Source organism: Protobothrops mucrosquamatus, unplaced genomic scaffold (assembly GCF_001527695.2).
Source record: "Protobothrops mucrosquamatus isolate PMUCROS unplaced genomic scaffold, P.Mucros_1.0 scaffold298, whole genome shotgun sequence".
In the NCBI taxonomy this organism is placed as follows: Eukaryota; Metazoa; Chordata; class Lepidosauria; order Squamata; family Viperidae; genus Protobothrops; species Protobothrops mucrosquamatus.
In genome coordinates, this window is record NW_015386641.1 from 266,409 (window position 1) to 286,380 (window position 19,972).

General features: G+C 39.9%; 1 protein-coding gene across 1 annotated transcript in view; it reads right to left on the reverse strand.

Moving 5' to 3' along the window:
• PLD1 (phospholipase D1) overlaps window positions 1-11,751 on the reverse strand; it is a 120,838-nt gene extending 109,087 nt beyond the window's left edge. Inside the window, exon 1 of the mRNA XM_015814930.1 lies at window positions 11,700-11,751. The gene's annotated coding sequence lies outside the window, so the exon portion shown is untranslated. The remainder of the gene's footprint in view (window positions 1-11,699) is intronic.
• Window positions 11,752-19,972: the final 8,221 nt, after the last annotated feature.

The following is a 19,972-nucleotide window of genomic DNA, read 5'->3' on the forward strand; positions in this document are numbered from 1 at the left end:
TATACATCATAATAACCGAAATTGACAGGACTTAGAGGAAGCAAGCTGGTATATAAATAATGAAATAAATCATACATCTCCCTTTGCATTTCCCATAAGTGAAGATCAATTTTGTTTGTTGGTTTTTCCTTAATCCATGAGGGCATCACCATAGAAATACTGGTCCAAAACAGACCAAATTAATTATGAAGCTTTTCTCCATAATAAATATAATTGCTCAGATCTGCATTTCTTCAGATTAAATGATGCTTGCAAAAATGAGTAAAGAAAACATCTCTTATTTTACCTTATATTTTATCCTATCTTAGTTTAATATCTTGCTTTTTATCCGGGTACTCAAGAAATTTCACAGAGAGCTCTGTTTTCATTCTGTTGTAACAATAATCACCCCAGAAATATGGGCTAATTCAAAGTCATTAAATAGGTTTCCACGATAAGAGAGAGACTAGAATGCAGGTATCACCAGTTATAATCTACTCATAACTGCTATCATATAATAGTTTATATAATTTCACCATTCTCTTAATCATACCGTAGAAATACTATATAGCTTATTCATGTAAAACAATGTCTGAAGAAAACCCATCTACATATAAAACAAACAAGAGAGATCCTTCTTAGTTGTAGCATCCCAATCTCTTAGAGTGGGACAAACTTTCATGGGTTCTTATTAAGTGTGTGTTATTTAACTTATTAGTTGAGTATTCTACTGATGCATTTGTTTAGCTAGCATTGTTAACATAATGTATCCTGCACTAAGATAGGTGCTATATCAAACAAGTAAGAAAAAAAAATTACATGTTCTAATGCAGTGATCCCCAACTTCTCCCCAACTTTTCACGGCCCAGCAGGGGAGAAGGGAGAGGGGATAGTTACCTGTGAGTGATAGGTGCCGCTGCTCACGTGAGGGGAGATTCACACATGAGCACAAGGGGCCACCTCTCATGTGAAGGGAGCTTAGCACTCGCACGCACCCACATGGCACTACACGACCCAGATCTGAACAGGCTGCCCGGGGATTGGGGACCCCTGGTCTAATGGTTAAGGTGCTCATCAGGAACGTGGAAATGTGAGTTCTCATCTTGACTTAAGGAAGGAAGCCAGCTGGATGATCTGAGTCAGTCTTTGTCTCTCAGCCTTAGGAAGAAGGCAAGGACAAACCACTTAAAAGACAACTGCATAGACTTTTTCAGGTAGTCATGAGAAGTCAAGATTGACTTGAAGAAACATCTCCCACCCATCCCAAAAGGTGGCACTTTGAGCATTGGAATCTCAGTCTTTAGTACTACATTCTCCAAACCACCTGAAGGCAGGACAAGTAGCAATGGATGGAAATTAATCAAGGAGAGAACCAGTCTAGAAATAAGGAGAAATTTCCTGACAGTTAAAACAATTAATCAATGGAATGGCTTGTCTTCAGAAGTTGTGGGTGCTCTATCCCTCGAGGTTTTAAAGAAAAGATTGGACAACCATTTGTGAAATAGTGTAAGATTTCCTGCTTAAGCAGGGGGTTGAACTAAAAAACAGCTTGCCCTCAGAAGTTGTGGGTGATCCATCACTGGAGGTTTTTAAGAAGAGACTAGACAGTTACTTGTCTGAGATGGTATAGGTTCTCCTGCTTGAGCAGGGGACTGGACTAGAAGACCTCCAAGGTTCTATTCTATTCTATTCTATTCTATTCTATTCTATTCTATTCTATTCTATTCTCTAAGGTCCCTTCTAATTCTGTTATTCTGTTATTCAATCCTGCATGTGGAATAGAAGATTGACTGCTTTGTAGCGATGGATTCTGTCCATCTATATCCAAATGTGCTTTGCTTGTATGTTTGCAAGTTAATTGAGTCTTCATCCTCTTCCTTCTGAGCTAATGCTCAGCCTATTGGATAAGTCCCAAAGTTGGAAACAAATAGTCAACTTTTCCACTGTGAGCTTAATGGTTTCTTGTTCTCACATGTACTCTACCCATAAGCTCATTTGCTTGCTTAGAAGTCTTCACAACCTCTCTCCTTTTCCATCTGCTTTGGCAGATGGTTCCTGGTGATTACAGTACCTCTAAAATATATTAGAGTGGGTGAATTGTCTGACAAATGAAGAGCAGTGATTATATAATTTTTCACTTATGTTGTTTCATCTGCTTTTAATTGAGAGAAAGTTCCTACAACATTCTGGGGTGGATGGGAGTGGAATGGTGCATTGGGAAAACATCTAAATGACAAGCTACGTGATCAATATATTGAAGTTCATTCTTATGTAATTTAAAATATGTGGGCAGAAATAATGACGGCATCTGCCCACCTTTATATCTTCAATCACTTCAGCAGCAAACAATGAAATGGAGGGGGTGGGGGGGGACAGAAAGCTGAAAGTCTTTCTCTTCCCACACAGCATTCCCCTCTATCCTTTCATTGCAAGGGAAGATATTTTAAAGAGCTTAGAAAGATGAACAGAAAATGGATGCATAAATCAATACTCAGGTTTTGCTGCCTAAGCAATGTGTATTAAAAGGAAGACAGGTCTTACATCAATGTAATTGCTTTACAAATCAAAGCATATTCAGACATTGCCGTGAAGGTCTCCAAGCTAATTTCATGGGGTACACATTGACAAACTGAGAAGTGGAAACATCGTGTTACCTATTCTGAAACACCATTTGCTCAACACTGTCAATGTGTCCTTCCAATCTTGTGTGTTTCCAAAGGCTGCAATAAGTGTATATATTCTATAACATATACAGGGAGTCCTCGACTTACAACAGTTCATTTAGTGACCGTTCAAAGTTACGATAGCACTGAAAAAGGTGACTTATGACCGCTTTTCACACAAACCTTGCAGCATCTCATGGTCACATGATCAAAATTAAAATGCTTGGCAAACAACTCATATTTATGATGGTTGCCATGTCCTGTGGTCATGTGATCACCTTGTGTGAGCTTCTGACAAGCAAAGTCAATGGGGAAACCAGATTCACATAACAACCATGTTACTAACTTAACAACTGCGGTGGTTCACTTAATAACTGTGGCAAGAACGGTCGTAAGATAGGGCAAAGCTCATTTAACAAATGTCTTGCTTAGCAACATAAAACTTTGGGCTCAATTGTGGTTGTAAGTCAAGGACTACCTGTACAGTGGGGGTGAACAGGAAACATACAAAGCTGTAAGGGGCCTTGTTGAGTTTTGTCTCAGTGTGCTGCCCAAATCCATCCTGGTTTTTTTTTCTAAATCACAATTTACATATTTAGCATGTTCTGTCAATGGAGACAATTATGCCTTATGTAATAAACCATGGTTATTTAGCACAGAGTATTACAATACTTTTTGCAGCAGTACCCACCTGCCTGAGCTTCACAGGGCACACACCCATATCCCCCAATTGATCTTCTAGTGTTCTGTAGTGCCTACCCATGGCCGCTGCTGGCCTGCCCATACTCTCTAGTGCAGGAGTCTTCAAACTTGGCCCTTTTATGACTTGTGGATTTCAACTCCCAGAATTCCTCAGCCAGCGTGCCAAGTTTGAAGACCCCTGCTCTAGTGCCTGCCCATGGCACCCACACAACCTAACCTCACTCCTTGCCTAAGACTCCCACCTCTTTCCAACGAATGACTTGCAGTCCTGGGGTTACAGTGGCAACCAGAAATGGCAGAATTGCCAGTGCTAAGTGATGTGGTCACATGACATTGCATTTTATGACTGCATTGTTTAGCAGTAGAAATTCCCCTTTCAATTGCTGTCATAACCCGAGGACTACCTGCAGTATTTGTGTAGGAAACCACAAGAGACTCTCAGGTCTCTGGGGAGCTGCAAAACGTCACAAGGAAGACAATTACAAGTCCCTTCTGCAGGATTGCCAAAAATCTATTTTTGAGGTTGTTAGGTTATGTTTCAGTCCTACATTGTAGGCCATCTGGAATCTCAGGATCTGAGTGTTATATAAATAGATCTACATAAATAGATGTTTTCTGTATGAAGCTGTATTTGTGTAGCCACCAGGAGATGAACTTGATTCAAGCGTCTTTATTGTTTGAAGCCATATACATTGGGCTATTTCCATTCATTTAGCACTGTAACATGCCAGGAATGTGGCATCTTTCCAACTCCTCTTGATCCAGAAACTGCATTACCTCACAGCCTTATTTTGATTGCTGTACAATGTCTCACAACTTACAGGCTGACGTTCCAGGAATTTCAACATTTTGAACCTATGAGCTTTCCCATTTAACTCACCCTTTAACAAAGTAAAAGCAGAAGACCTATCAAGAATCTTGTGCTTTGTTGACTTGCTTACTAATTAACATCCTGGCTGAACACATTTTAGCGTCCATGATGAAGGACGAGACATTCCTCACACAGAGGAGGATCAGTGCAGCAGCTTAACCTGACTTAACCTGTTGATGATAGACAGCACCCACTGAATCTTGAATGAGATTAGATTTAAATTAGAGAAAGCAAAGAGGACTGTGAGATAGCAATAGCACTTAGACTTATATTCTGCTTCAGAGTGCTTTACAGCCCTCTCTAAGCGGTTTATAAAGTCAGTATCTTGCCCCCAGCAATCTGAATCCTCATTTTACTGACCTCGGAAGGATGGAAGGCTGAGTCAATACAGGTGAGTCTTTGACTTACAGCCATTCGTTTAGTGACCATTTGAAATTACAATGGCAGTGAAAAAAGTGACTTATGACCATTTTTCACACTTACAACCATTGCAGCATCCCCATGGTTGTCTGATCAAAATTTAGATGCTTGACAGCTGATTCATATCTATGATGGTTGCAGTGTCCTGGGGGTCCTGTGATCACCTTTTGTAACCTTCTGACAAGCAAAGTCAATGGGGAAGCCAGATTTGCTTAACAACTGTGGTTACTAATTTAACAACTGCAGGTAGTTCACTTAACAACTGTGGCAAGAAAGGTCATAAAATGGGGCTAAATTCACTTAATAACTGTTTTGTTAAGCCTCAGAAAATTTGGGGTCGATAGTGGTCGTAAGTCAAGGAATACCTGTACTTATTATTTCAATAAGTACAGCTGAAGGGGTAGCCATTTTAGTCCCTTTACACATCTTAGCAACTCTTAACTCCCTGTTATTTAATAGTAAAGAAAAAAACAGCATTTTGGTAAAAGGTGTTTAAACCTTTCCTTGCATGCTTTTTCTCCAAATACTTATTACAGACTATGCAATTATCTCTGTGGGAAGAGGAGGGGCCGGGGAGGGAGAGAAGGCAGACATAAATGTTGTATCTGAAGTTCCCTCCCTTAAAAAAGCAGTTAGCATATCTTTCCCAAAGGAAAGGCTTTGAATTTAAGTCCACAACCAACCTTAAGAAAGAGCCCATTCCCATATTTTTAGCAGATCTAAAAGGATCCTAATAAGATAATAGGCTTAAGACAGGGCTTTTCAACCTTTTCACCCATTGTACCACTTTTAGGATATGGCAGCATCCGAGTACCACCAGTCACCTAGCAAGGTGTCAAAAACTTGATGACCAAAAAAAAAAAAGGAAAAAAATGATAAAGTACAGGTAGTCCTCGACTTACAACAGTTCACTTAGTGACTGTTCGAAGTTACAATGGCACTGAAAAAAGTGCCCCCCAAGCCACAGCCGAGCAAGACAGTGCCCAGCGGCGCTCTTCCTCCTGTCCAAGGTTTTCATTGTTGTGAGCATTTCTGTTGAGGATTGGCAGCGGGGGTGGGGTGGGGGGTGTTTGGTTTTTATTCCCCCTGTCTGCTGGGTGGTTGCAGCAGGTTTTGGTCACTTCACATGACCGTGCAACACTGTGACCGTCATAAATATGAATCAGTTGCCAAGCAGCTGAATGTAAATCACAAGACCCTGGAGATGCTGCAACGTTCCAGCTGATCGGCGCTTCTTCTGGGCTCAGCAGAAGTGCCAGGATCAGTGCTGCTTTCCAGTTGATTGGTGCTTCTTCAGGGCTCAACAGAAGCACCAGGATCAACACCGAGCTCCAGCTGGAGCCTGGCGCTGATCCTGGCACTTCCACTGAGCCCTGACAGCCCCGAAGAAGCACCGATCAGCTGGAAAGTGGTACTGATCCTGGAGCTTCCGCTGAGCCCTGACAGCCCCGAAGAAGCACCGATCAGCTGGAAAGTGGTACTGATCCTGGAGCTTCCGCTGAGCCCTGACAGCTCTGCAGCTCCAGCCATCTCTCGCTCAGGCTTGTGCGGTGCTGCCACCGGTTCAGCTCATTCCCCTCCCCCACTACCATTTTTCTAGGATTGTTGCGTACCACCTGCCAGGTGCCAATGTACCACAGGTGGTACCCGTACCACTGGTTGAAAAGCCCTGGCTTAAGATACTGTAAATTGTTTTGAATTAAAGAAAAATATTTTTTCATGTTAGTACAGTAATAAAAGATTTAGCTTGGAGAAAAGGGTTACAAAAGAAATAATCAAATACCACCTTTACTAATATCTTTTTTCCTGATCTTCAAAGTAGCTCAGCAGAGTTAGCCATTGGTTTTTTTAAAAAAACAAAACAAAACAGATTTTCTTATTTCAGATCTTGCTTAGAGTGCCTCCTTTAACTAGCTAAAGGAGGAAAGGGTTTTTTAATTACTAAGGAGGAATAAAAGAAGGAAGCCAATCAATCATTCTGACAACTGACTTGGGATTTTGTCCCTATTATTTATGCCAAAGAAGGCCATCTGGGAGTCTCAAAGGACATTTCAAACACTTTATAATGAAAATTGGACCTCAACTGTACAGTATGATTGATCACAAACATCCAATTCTGTTTATTTGAGTGTGAACCTTCATATTTTGCAGTGAAAGGTCACTGGATGTGAAATTCAATGGAAATGCATGCTGCATTCCAAATTCCAATAATAATTAGTTACTTATTAGCTGAAATTTCTCACATCACATCATCTGTTTTAGGCCCCCAAACATCTAAAATAAGAATACCAGCCTTATCATTCACAGCTCTCTGTACTATCCTGGGTATTCAAAAGAAGTATAAAAAAATAATCATTATTTCTTAATTTTAATTACTTGAAAGAATGTCTCCTCTTAAGCCTTTTTGCAGATAGTTGGTGGCTATTCAAAGGAGAATTTCCTTTTACAAGAAACACAAATAAATCTTCTCTCCTAACTACTTTTCCCAGTTTGAAGGTCTTGATCTCCTGGCTACTGCCTAAAACGCAATTGAGAAAAGAACATTTAAGCTGGTAGTGGAACGATTTAAGTTCCTTGCCTCACAATTTTTTCACTGGATATCATGTTCTTCCAGATTCACTTTGCAAGGGTGAAGGAATTACTGAACTCTGAAAAGAAGAGTTTTTTCAGAAACCCCTTTACCACCACCCCTCCTAAATCTAATCCCTGGCCAATAAGAACCCGCCCAAACCCTCTCATACATCTGCAGGATAATCTGGAATCCAGTTTTTCCTAGCAGATGAAAGTCACATTTTGATTTCTGCTTTGGCTGAAGCTAGGAAGATGTGGTGACGTGGTTCCTTCTGCAACTTTCCACTAAGGAAATAATCATAATAGAAGCTTTTGTGACTTAAGTAAAAGATTTGATAATCAGGAAGCCAGAAGTAAGACTGGAAAAAATATTAGACAAGTATTATTAACAGTAAGGATGTATCCAGATTAAGTCTGCTATTGGTGTGCAATGACACCAAAACAGATTAGTACCACTTGAGACCAGTTTCAAAGATTTATCTGCTGATGAAGACAAGACATATTTACCCACTATTTTTTTTAAAAGTAAAAAAAAATCTATCAATGCCATGGCAACATTTTGAAATTTCACCTTTATTTCAGACGTCATATATATGAACGAAAAAAAATCACTATCTACCACAAACCATTCACATAATCACGTACAGTATATGAGTTGTAGCAAGGACACCACAATAACACTTACAAATATCCCCATTTATTTGTCCAGGTTAGTGTAGAGAAGTGTGAAGATATACTTGAAGAAGGAATGCAAGATCAGTTAAATAAACATCAGCTTAGCTCCTGGAAAAGAGAGGAATGAAAAGAACAAACCCCTCAAGATAACCCCATCTTTATTCTCTGTTGTATATAAGGGAGAGAGTGAATCTCTATCAGGCTTTTGGGGATTCTGTTAATATATCCTACAGCAATAAAGTAGAATTCCAATAATTATCATGGTATCTGTTTCCTGACTAGGCTGAACTTCAAGGACTGTCAATTGGATTACTTGCTCTCCAAGTAATTTATCTTTGACAAAGAAATTTAGAGATCAGGTTATGACAACAATAGCTACAGCCACTTTTTTTGTACTTTTTCTTGGTATTATTCCATCTCTCTCTCTCTCTCTCTCTCTCTCTCTCTGCGTGTATGTGTGTGTGTGAGCGAGTGCACACACGCTTTTCAGTCAGTTTTTGATTCCTGGTAATTGCCTGGATTAGTCCCTGCCATTTTGGGGGGCAAAATTTCAGAATTAGTTTGACATTGCTTCTTCCTACAGTTGACACAGAATGGCAGGCCTAAGGTCACAGTTAGTTTTGTGCCTAAGGCAAGGCTAAAACTCATGGTCTCAGTTTCTAGCTTTAACCACTACACCAGACCAGCTCTACTTCATCCGTGATCTGATGTAATGTTCAGGATGGGTACAGCTGAAGATTTTTTTAAAAATGTGCTAACAGTGTGAATGAATCTTCTTTTCCCTTATGTACCTGTCTGTCATTTAAGGTTGAATTGGGAGGCAACTTGGCAGAGGATGTTCTCAATATTGGTAGTTCTTCAATTATGGAATTCCTTCCCCAACTGGTGCTTAATCCTTTGCATCATCTAAGATCCTACCTATTCATCTACTCTTTGGGTTGAGCTTCTGCTGCTGATAGGATATGATGTCAAGTTTGGCCTTAAATTTTTGAAATTTGTTCTATTTTATTGCAACCTGCTTGAGCTTACTTTCAGTAAAAAGAAAACGATGTTTTAGGACAAAGAAGCAGATAAAATCATCTCTAATTTAGTTCTTTTGTTGTACTAGCTTCTCCAATAGGATGCCTTCCAGATGTTTTGGGACTTGGCCAAAATTACCTTGCTGACTGTTACAATCCCCCGCACATCGGGGGAAATCTGACTGGGCAACCTACCCATCACCATTAATGCTGCCTTCCAACAGGCAACCAGAGAATTTTGCATTCAAAGAACAGTATTTGCTAAACAAATAGCAGTGGGTTCTCAACATAAAACCCACATCTGAACCACAGAAAGGTCCAAACTGATCCTGAATAAATTCTGCCCAAGGACAGCAAAGAAATCAAGATACATTGGTTGGAAAGCCTGCCAGCCCTCGTTTGCAAACTTGCTCTAAGGAATTCCAAAACTTCAGCAATAAATAAGTGACACAGTTAAGCTGGCTCTTGACAGTTCCCTTTTAAGAAGTACATTACTATTGAAGGAATGCCATGCAAGTTATTCAATAAACATACTATCCTCTACATGTATGACGTGAAGAAATGCAGGCAGAGCAAAATGGTTTACTGGTTTTATATTCTAGTCAATATTAATATGCAATTCACTTTAAAAAAAAAACCTCACTTTCTAAGGCGATTTTCTGCTAGGTGAATTAATGCTGGCTCAATTCCCAAATGCTTGGTGCTTACAAGGAAGCATTCAGGAAGAAGCCCGCAAGCAATTATTCTTGGGCAGATTTTCCTTTATGCAAATGCTAATCAAAGCTTCACCTGCAGTGATTTGAACACTCTTCCTTTTTTGTATCCATATTACTGCTTCTTTTTCACTCAGGAAAAGTTCATACATGGTAAAGTTGCTGAGGTTGAGAAACAATCTCTAGAAAACAGTCCTCCAAACCTTTGCACTGACAATGCAAAAAAACATATCTACCAAGAATTCATAAGTGGAGGTCCAAATATATTTGAAGAGTTGCCAAATGCACAAGGGGTGTCAGACTGGCAGCCCATGGGCCGGATGCATCACATGCAGGCCACACCCAGCCCGGCTCCGCAAAGGCAAAAAATGTCACGATATGTTACGATACATCACGTGACACGATCGAGTTTGACACCCGTGGTCTACGTAGTTTCCTATACCTGAAGTACTGATGCAAAATTTCTGTCAATGAGTTTATCGGCAGAAACTTTTTGTATTATTTCTCAGGAGTCTATCCTTGAATATTGAAAAATAGCTTCCACCAAGCTGACATTTTCCAAATTGGTTGAAATACAACTTCCAGTGTTTGTCACGCAATATGTCCTCTATTATTTTCAAGACTATATCCCTCTACCTAGGTCATCAGATCAGTGCTTCAAAAATCCAAATTACCACAAGATGGCAGCAGGGGCAGCGGTCCTTCAATATTTTTTGCTGCCATCTAGTGATGGTTTATATTTTTGCAACACAGATCTCATAGCCCTACCCTAATCCTAATTAGCTGACTTCCATTTCCATCTATATAATGCATGAACATAAATTTTAGATATAAATTGGTTTCAAATCCTTCATTCTGAGAACAGTACAAATAATATCAGATCTGCTTCCCATGTTTACTTTTGAATCTAGGCAAATCAATTGATGCAAAGGTCATACTGGGAGTCTTGCAGAGAAGACACACAATGCTTCCTGATTTCCTGAACTCAAATTGCTACAAAGGCAAGCATGTTTATCAAGAAATTGGAGAACTGGATGGCACCATTTAGGCTTGCTCTTCAGTTCTGAATCTTGCAGCAAATGTCCTCAATGGTCACTTGGATGCAGTTGATAGGATACTAAACACCAGACCAGAACCATCCAGGTGATCATAAACTGTCCACTGTCATTTCACCCTCTGGAGGTTCAAATTGAAAGGGCATTTTCAACATCTGCAGTTTTATTTGCATTGACAAATTTACCCCGTCCCCCATTACTTTGGATGGTTTACATAATTCTTCACCCATTTACTTAGTTTTCTCTTCACATGAATAACCCTATAAAGTCTGTTAGATTGGAGCTAATGATGGGACCAAGGTTTCATAGCTAAATGAAGAACAACTTTAAAGAATATGATCAGTCTGTCCCCTTCCATGTTCACAAATTTCTTCCTTGCCAGATACATATTTTTTTTTGTCATCGGTACGGTTTATGGACCCATCCGATGATTATTAATTACAAGTTCAAGAATGGCTGTCAAATATGTGCATATCTGCATATTAGCTGATTTTAGGATTGCCTGATACTGACTGGTTTTGTTTGGTAAAGATCCCCATGGGAATAAAAGGCATGCTGATTTTAAAGCACCCCTAGAAATTTTTTCCACCTTCTACTTAGCAAAATAGGCAGAAGTGTCTAACCTACAGAAGTAGCTGGAGAACACACTTTCAAACCGAAACTTTGAACAGCCCATTCTTTTGTAAAAGTTTAGCTCATTCCCCATTCCCCATTTCAAAAACTTCTCGGCTCCTTTTCCTGAAACTCCACCAAAAGCAAACTAAAAACAGGACTCACAAAATCCAAGCAATTCAGAAGCTTGCACAAGACAGCAGGGACATTTTTAGCACTCAATTTCCATCAGCCTGCCTTTCCTCCAAAAGCATACACACCATTTCCTTAAATATAAAGTCATTTCCCCCTCTCAGCAGCCATACAGCAGTCTTTAAAAAAAAAAAAAAAGACTGTTTTATTCCACTGGCTGCTCCACGGAGTCATGAGGAATGACAGGACATTTGACACAAGGAAGACGAAGTTTGAAGTTTACTAACCTTGTGCCCCAGGAGAGGGAAGTGCCCCATTGTCCTTCTAAAAAGCAACACCTAGCCCTCTCTCCTTGTTAAATATTCATGCTGTGGTTCAGCAAAAGAAAAAGAAAGCACAGTGGGACTCTTCGTGTGCAGGGAAGCAAGAGTCGGCAGCAGCGTTTTTTGCTACGTCTCTTCAGCACCAAGTAGCTCAGAGCTGGTTCCAGAGGCAGTTTGAGGGAAAACCCAGCCCACGAAATCCTTCAGCCTATGAAGTTGCTCAGGCAGGGAAAACCACTCCCTAGCAAGCCGAATGTTAGAATGGAAGGAAGAAACCCTAAGGTGGAGAGAAAAAAACGAAAACCCATCCAAATATATTAAGTGAACATTCTCAAAGTTCTGTTTGTGTTTTAAAGATATTAAGCACTTTCTGAAAAGTGCTTTCAGAGATCTAAAAAGAACAAACTTCAGGTTACTTTGGAGGATTTAAGCCATGACACAAATAAGAATGTCAATGAAGGAATTAAATTCAGAATAGAGCTGGAAGGGACCTTGGAGATCTTCCATCCCAACCCCCTGCTCAAGCAGGAAATTCTACCTATACCAGGGGTAGGCAACCTTGGCTCTTTTATGACTCGTGGACTTCAACTCCCAGAATTCCTGAGCCAGCCCTGCTGGCTCAGGAATTCTGGGAATTGAAGTCCACGAGTCATAAAAGAGCCAAGGTTGCCTACCCCTGACCTATACCATTTCAGACAAGTGACTGTCCAGTCTTTTTTTAAAAACCTCCAGTAATGAAGCACCCACAACATCTGAAGGCAAGCTATTCCACTGGTTAATTGTTCTCAACTAATGACCACAATGGAGCCCGAAGTTTCTGTTGCTAAGCAGGACAGTTTGTTAAATGAGTTTTGCTCCATTTTATGATCTTTCTTGCCACAGTTGTTAACTTAATTGCTACAGTTGTCAAGTTAGTAACACAGTTGTTAAGTGAATCTGATTTCCCCATTGATTTTGCTTGTCAGAAGGTCACAGAAGGTGGATGACATGACCCTGGGAGACTGACACCATCATAAATACAGTATGAATCAGTTGCCAAGCATGTGAATTTTGATCATATGGCTTGGGGATCTTGCAACAGTCATAAGTTTGACAAACGGTCATGTCACTTTTTCCAGCTATGTTGCAACTTTGAACGGTCATTAAATGAATGGTTGTAACTCAAGGATTACCTGTAGTGCTTTTTAAAATTATTACACAAATATCCCAGTTACAGGGGTACTTATGAAGAGGATGAACAGGAAGGCAAGTGACATCACCAGTTGTAAATTGACTTGTGCAAATTAAATAATAATTGTGCAATGTTGTTAGGACCACATGGCATTTATGTCTGGTGGCATTTATTAAAACAAGCACCAAAATAATAATCTAGGTACATGTGATCATTCAAAAACCTCTTACAGCAGCCACTGTGGTAATTATTTAATGAAGAGGGAAGATTTGAGATACACCCCTAGCCACCAAAAATAAATCTCAACTCAATGCAGACTCTGCTTCAGCACATATACAGAACATGCCACAAGCATGTTCATTGTGGGATGCTCCAAAGTGCTCTTGAATTGCAGTCAATGCTTATTCAAAAGACTTGCGTCTTGAGTCAACAATAAGTCACTGAAGCCCTAATTATTATGGAAATATGAAAAAGAAAAAAAAGGTCATCTTCTATATTGTATACGTGGTCATGCTAGATGGGAACATGTGGAAGGCATCTGGGGAAGGCTGGTCTGGTGTCCAAACAGCATATCACAGTCATATATATACCAAGAAAACTGATAGACCTTCCTCTTTCACACAGTTTTGTGACTTTTTAGGGGAACTGGAATTTGCAATGGAAACCAAAAGATTAGCATTGTGTGGTAGACAGGTTGGGGATATGGAAATCCAGATGTAACTCTACACACGAACATGGGAATTCCCTGGTGACCTTGCACCAGTCACTAAGTCTCATCCCCAAACAATTCCAGAAGACTGTTGTATCTAGATAACACTGGAGGACAGGGAATTATTTATGATGTCTTGAGTTCCTTAGGAGCAAATGAATGAATGAAACTGAAGAGAGCAAAGCCCCATCCTTGTGCATCCTTGAAATACACACACACACACACACACACACACACACACAAAACACACATTTTGTCACGGGGAGGAGGAAGAGAGTTGGATTTCTAGCTGTTAATACTATAGTATTATTATTTGATAGAACCGTTCTCCAAATTTAACCCCATTTGTTGCTGCTAGTAGCTTGAGTCTTGCTAGTGGGTTCCCACGTATCTGTTGGTGGAACTGAATCCAAATTTCCCCATTCTAATACAACATAATCCCTAGATTATAATGGCTCTGAAGCTGCCAAATTCAAAACTTTTTTTAATGTCTTTGAGTTGGTCTTTGACTCTTGTCAACTACCTGGAAAAGACTATCGTTCTCTTGGCAAGATTTCACAATTTGTCATTACTTTCTTCCTAGGACTGAGAGAGAGTGACTGACCCAAGTTTACCTTGCTGGCTTTGTGCCTAAGGCAGGACTAGACCTCAAAGTTTCCCAGTTTCTAGTCTGATGCCTTAACCGCTTTACCAAACTGGTTCTAAATTGAGACCTTTCATTTGCTGAGGCAGCAAGAAAATAAAGAAGACATTTTCCTGTTCTCTGCATAAGCTTTGTTGCCAAACGACTGCTCCTGCTCCGTATTGTGGCATATCTAGAGCATTTCTCATTTACAACAGGCTGGGTGGTGCAGTGAATGAAATGGTTATAAAACAACCAGCCAGGAAAAGCCACACTTGTCTGTCTATTTCTGTACTGGGACCTCTCCTCTCAGTTAGGGCTGTGCAATATTTTCCAAGTGCAGGAGAACATAATATGTTAGCTATACCTTCAAATACTTGCATACTGACAAGATTGACAGCATACAATACCCTTTGGAGATTGTATCCAAAGTTTTCGCTAGCTCTAGTATTTATATCTCCTTATAAAGCTGTGAGCTTACTATTTTAGCCTCTTCAAATGCTGGATGGTGCTTTCTGCTGGACTCAGCTACTGTATCAGAATGCTAGATTCTCAAGGCATAAAGCTACACAGAATTACAAACACACACCACATACCACACACAGGCATACCTGGGTGTTCTGCTATGTATTTCCAGTGCATGTATTTGAACACTGGCAGCTTAACCCTTTTTGATGCCAAAACTATCAAGATAGATAGATAGATAGATAGATAGATAGATAGATAGATAGATAGATAGATAGATAGATAGATAGATAGATAGATAGATAGATAGATAGATAATCTTTATTGTCATTTTTTTTACTGTGGGCACACTGGCACACATTAAAAATGAAATTCTCAAAAGTGTACACATACGTAACACACATATAAACATGTTACATACATACATATGTATATACCTACACCCATTGATCACTGTCCATCTTGAATATGTAGCGGAAAGAGGAAGCTTGAGAGTTCACAAGATTGATACTGTATGGAACAAAACTGTGACTGAATCTGGATGTTCTACTTTGGATACCACGAAGCCTCCTCCCAGAAGGTAACAAGGAAAACAGGTTGTGAAGAGGATGTGTAGCGTCCCAGACAATACTGCCGATCCTGCTCGAGCAACGCTTATATGCTATGTCTTGGATAGAAGGGAGTGCACTGCCAATGATCTTTTCTGCCATCCTCACCACTCTCTGCACCGCCTTCCTGTGTGAAGCAGTAATGCTTCCAAACCAGACTGGGATGCTGTATGACAGGATGCTCTCAATCATCCCTCTATAGAAAGTGGTAAGGAGAGGGGAAGGAAGATGTGCTTTTCTCATGCAACGCAGAAAATGCAAGCACTGCTGTGCCCGCTTCACCAGTGTCTCACTGTTGAGCGACCAAGCCAGCCTACTTGTTAGCTGCACACCCAGAAATTTGATGCTGCTAACCATCTCCACAGGTAAATCATTAATACACAGAGGAGTATTTAGTATCAACTTAGTATCAACTAAGTGCAGTGTTGCTCAACAGGAATCTGGAGCAGTGCATCTTCCTAAAAGAAAAAGCATTTTTAGAGAGGTCATAAGACAGGATAATATTTATGCAACCAAGGGCTCCTGAATTAGTTTTAGGGGTTTTCTTAAATTTACAAACTGAGTACAACCCCCTCCACCAAAGATTAATCATTGGCATTTAGAAATTGAATACAAAAAGGAGATTATTCATATCATACTTTATTATGTAAGTAAAGAAATAAACATAAAATATTTTTTGTATTTATAATGCTACACTTTTTTATTTTCTTCTTCTTCTTCTTGTGCTATATCCGTTATCGGGCATTGGCGATCATGTTGATGATCCTGTTTTTATCAGCAGCAGCACGAAAAAGTGCTGCTGAGTTTTGTCCAAACCACTCCCTTAGATTTTGAAGCCACGATGTTCTTCTTCTGCCTGGACCTCGTTTGCCTTCAATCTTTCCCTGGAGGATTAAATGGAGTATGCCGTATTTTTCTGGGTGTCGCATCACATGTCCGAAATATTCTAATTTTCGTTTTTTAATTGTTTTGATGATTTCCCTTGGCTTTCCCAGGCGGCTTATCACCTCCTCATTTCTGATCTTGTCAATCCAGCTTATACGTAACAGCCGCCTGTTTTGAGACTTCTTTCAAAGTTGAAGAGAGTTTCTAAGACACTTTCATGGGTGGCACATGAAACATTTGCTGCACCGCCCTTTGCAATCCTCCACAGTGGACTGCATTTTCCCTGGTATACCGTGGCTCAGTTAAATTATAAGGTAACGTCTTCCATTGAGCTTTGTTGATGGCATCAAAAAGGGGTGTCACCATAAATGGGATGGCTGATGTCACAAATTGGGAAATCCTACCCTTGGCAAAGAGTTGGAGAATTGATCCTCTGGGAAATCCACGCAATTTCTCTGCCCATCAATTTGACATAGGATTTTGAAAGTTCATTTGTAACCACTTTTAGCTGAAATTGGTACATTCCACTATTTCATTCTTATACAAACAGTATCTGTTTGTATAAGATACACTTTTTTTCTCTGTCACTGATGCTCTGATTTTGTCAGTATTGCTCCAAACCCACTCCAAAAATAAAACTAGGAGAGGCATTTCATATCCAAACCTGTTTTCACAGAGTTAATATATCCAAGCTATGGCTTCCTAAAAAAGAATAACCTTACTTGGACCATTCTGAAGTTAAACCAGAAACAGAAAAAAGCCAGTAAAACAATTTTTGGAAGGAGGAGAACCACAGAGGAGAAAAGCTAGCATAGAATTATAGAATTAGAAAAATTCTCCAAGGCTAGGGATCAGTAGCATCTTCGATCAAAGCTGAAATGGTGTTTCAAAGCAGGTCTGGATACCTATACTACACCTGTTGGCACTTCCTTAAAAAAACAATCTTTTTTTAAGCTCACATGATAGCTGCACAATCCTAGGAAATAAGACGTTTGAGGTGCTGATAGTATGCATCCTAAAACTCCAGGTGAAAAAGGTCAAAACGGTGGAGATCAAAGTTACAGAGGGTCAGCTGTCAGGGTTGGGGGTGAGGGCTTGTAACTCCTGTATCTGCAAAGAGGGCAGGTCTTCCCTTTGGTGCCAAGCCTGAAGCAGATGCTCAAGATCAAAAAGGCTAGGTTCTCACAGAGTTTTATTACAGTAACCAGCTTTATTGAAAAGAAAAATGGGGTTAGGTTATAGAATCTTGGAAGCAGAATGTGTATCCTTCAGAAACCTGTTTAAGTTTGTTAAGATTGGGATTCTTTGATTTTCTTGCTGTCTGCTTCTCAAATCAATGGGGAAGATTCACTTGCTTTCCTGATACAAAAGGGACTTGAAAAAGTTCCAGCTCTAATATTTTGCAATTTTGAATTCTTTTTCACAGACTCTGACAGATTCATTTTATCAGGACTGGAAGAAAGAGAGAGGGGGGGTGTTTGTGTTCCCAGCCCATTTATGGCATGCCATCATGGCTGGACACCACAGCTCCTCCTTGTTGTGATTTACACACATTGTCCTTGCTATCTCACAACTCATTTATGAATGTGCACAAATTCTACATTCAGTTAAAAATCTCTGCAATGGTGTTTTAGGGCACTAACTTTCAAATAAGTATGCAGATGCTCACAAGCCCAGTCTAGACAAAGTCTACTGCGAGTCATGCATTCAAAAACATCCATAAAGCAAAAAATGGGTAGCTAGCTAAAAGATTTATTAAGGGTCTGTTTCTCCCATGTCACTCCTAATTTATCAACTCCCTTTGGGAGACACGGGAAAGCTTTTATTGCCTTGGCAATCTTCTTGTTCAACATTCAGCACAACAATAATAAAGTATAGCAACAGTAAGAGTCAGTGTTGGGGCTATAATCATCACCACATACTTAAGTATGTATGCATATACAATACATAATAGTTCAAAGCTCATGCCACAAGTCCATAATTAGCAAAGTAGGGCCTTTACACTTACAATCCAAGCCCTAGCCAATCATACTATTCAAGCAAAGGAAATGGCAGCCTCAGCTTGACCTTGTCTGACCTCAGAAGCTAAACATGGTTAGATTTGGTTAGGACTTCAATGGGAGATTATTAGGAAATACCAAGGTTGTAAATTGGACTGGGAACTTGAAAAACAACCTGGAAGACAGCAATGGCAAACTATTTATGTACTGTTGCTACAAAGATTGCATGGCTGAATCTAAATGATCACCAGAAATTAACTCCAACTCAATATAATATTCATTTTCACTTGTCTTTGAAGGCCAAACTATTTATGCCATCCTCAATAAATGTTATTTCCCTAAATTAATCCTGCATGTTATAAGACTAGGCAGGGGACAATTTAACTAGGAAAATGATGAGCACAACTTACAATCCTATACCCAACTCTGTTAGATTAAAGATGTCTTTGAATGATATTTGAAGATTCAGGTGTTGATTGTCACCTTTAAAACCCTACATGGCTTGGGGTCAGGTTATTTGAAGGACTGTCTTTTCCCAGTTACAGCAACTGACCAACAAGAGAGGGGAGGCAAGCATGTTATGGTTCCTTTCTTTTAAGGAGGCCCATTTAGTGGAACCAAGAAGAAGGGCCTTTCCTGTGGTGGCTCCCTCCCTCTAGATTAAAACATTATTTCTGCAGAGATAAGATTGGCCTCCACTTGATTCTCTTTCAAAAACCCCTGAAGACATGGTTTTGCCAGCAGGCCTGGGGACCCCAGGATGATATGAAGCCCATCGGGTGTTTTGTTTGAGGAGGGTGGTATTCACTGGGATATATATTTGGGGTTTTAGTTCTATAAGCCATCTGGAGTCATTGTGAATGAATTGGGCAGTCATATAAAGATCTTAATAAAATAAATACCCTGAATCTCAAGCAAAACAACCATGGCTTAGTCTACAGCATTGCATAAACCTACTTGCCCATCACACCTAGCATGGTCTAATGGTATTCTCCAAGTCTCAGGCAGTCTAGGACTCTAGGTAATGGTCAAGGTGTCAAACTCAATTCTGGTTCACCTTCAGTACAGAAGCTCACAGTTTGACACCAGCAACCCTGCCTGATGTGGATGTGGTTGTGGGAAGAAAAAACAGGAAGGAACATTATATCAGTTTAAGCTGCAGAAAGAAAGGCAGGTTGTAAATTATTTGGGTCCATAGGTATGCATATTATGTGTATATATATACACACACATACAAACACGTAATTGAACTTTTAATTTTCACAGCAAAATTTATGCCAAGCTTTAATGCCTCTTCAAAAATGAGAAACCGTCTTTTCAAAGTCCTTTCTGAGTACCATAATCCATGTCTCTCCTAGTCTCCTGCGTACTGTGGCTACTTTCAATTTTAAAAGAGGAAAGACAGATTTCCCAAAGCCCACCTTATTTATATTTGCCCATGAAATTCTCCTCTTGCTACAAAAGCTACTCAGAATTACTGTAAAAAGCCAAAGCAACAAGCACTTAAAAGTTTTCTGCCAGATCCTAGCTTCAGTGCACGAGCAAACAATCAATCGTCTGTCCCACTTTACAGACAACCATCCTCAAATTGATAGTGTTTTCTGCTTGAAAAACTGTTTTTCTGGTGAGCCACCATGGCCGTTAAGCAAATCACAGGGTTGTTAAGCGAATCCAGTGTATGCAATGTCTGCTGGAAAACAGCAAAAAACATCAGAAATTGTGGTCATGTGATGTTGCAAACGGACGTAAACATGAGCTGGTTGCGAGGCACCAAAAT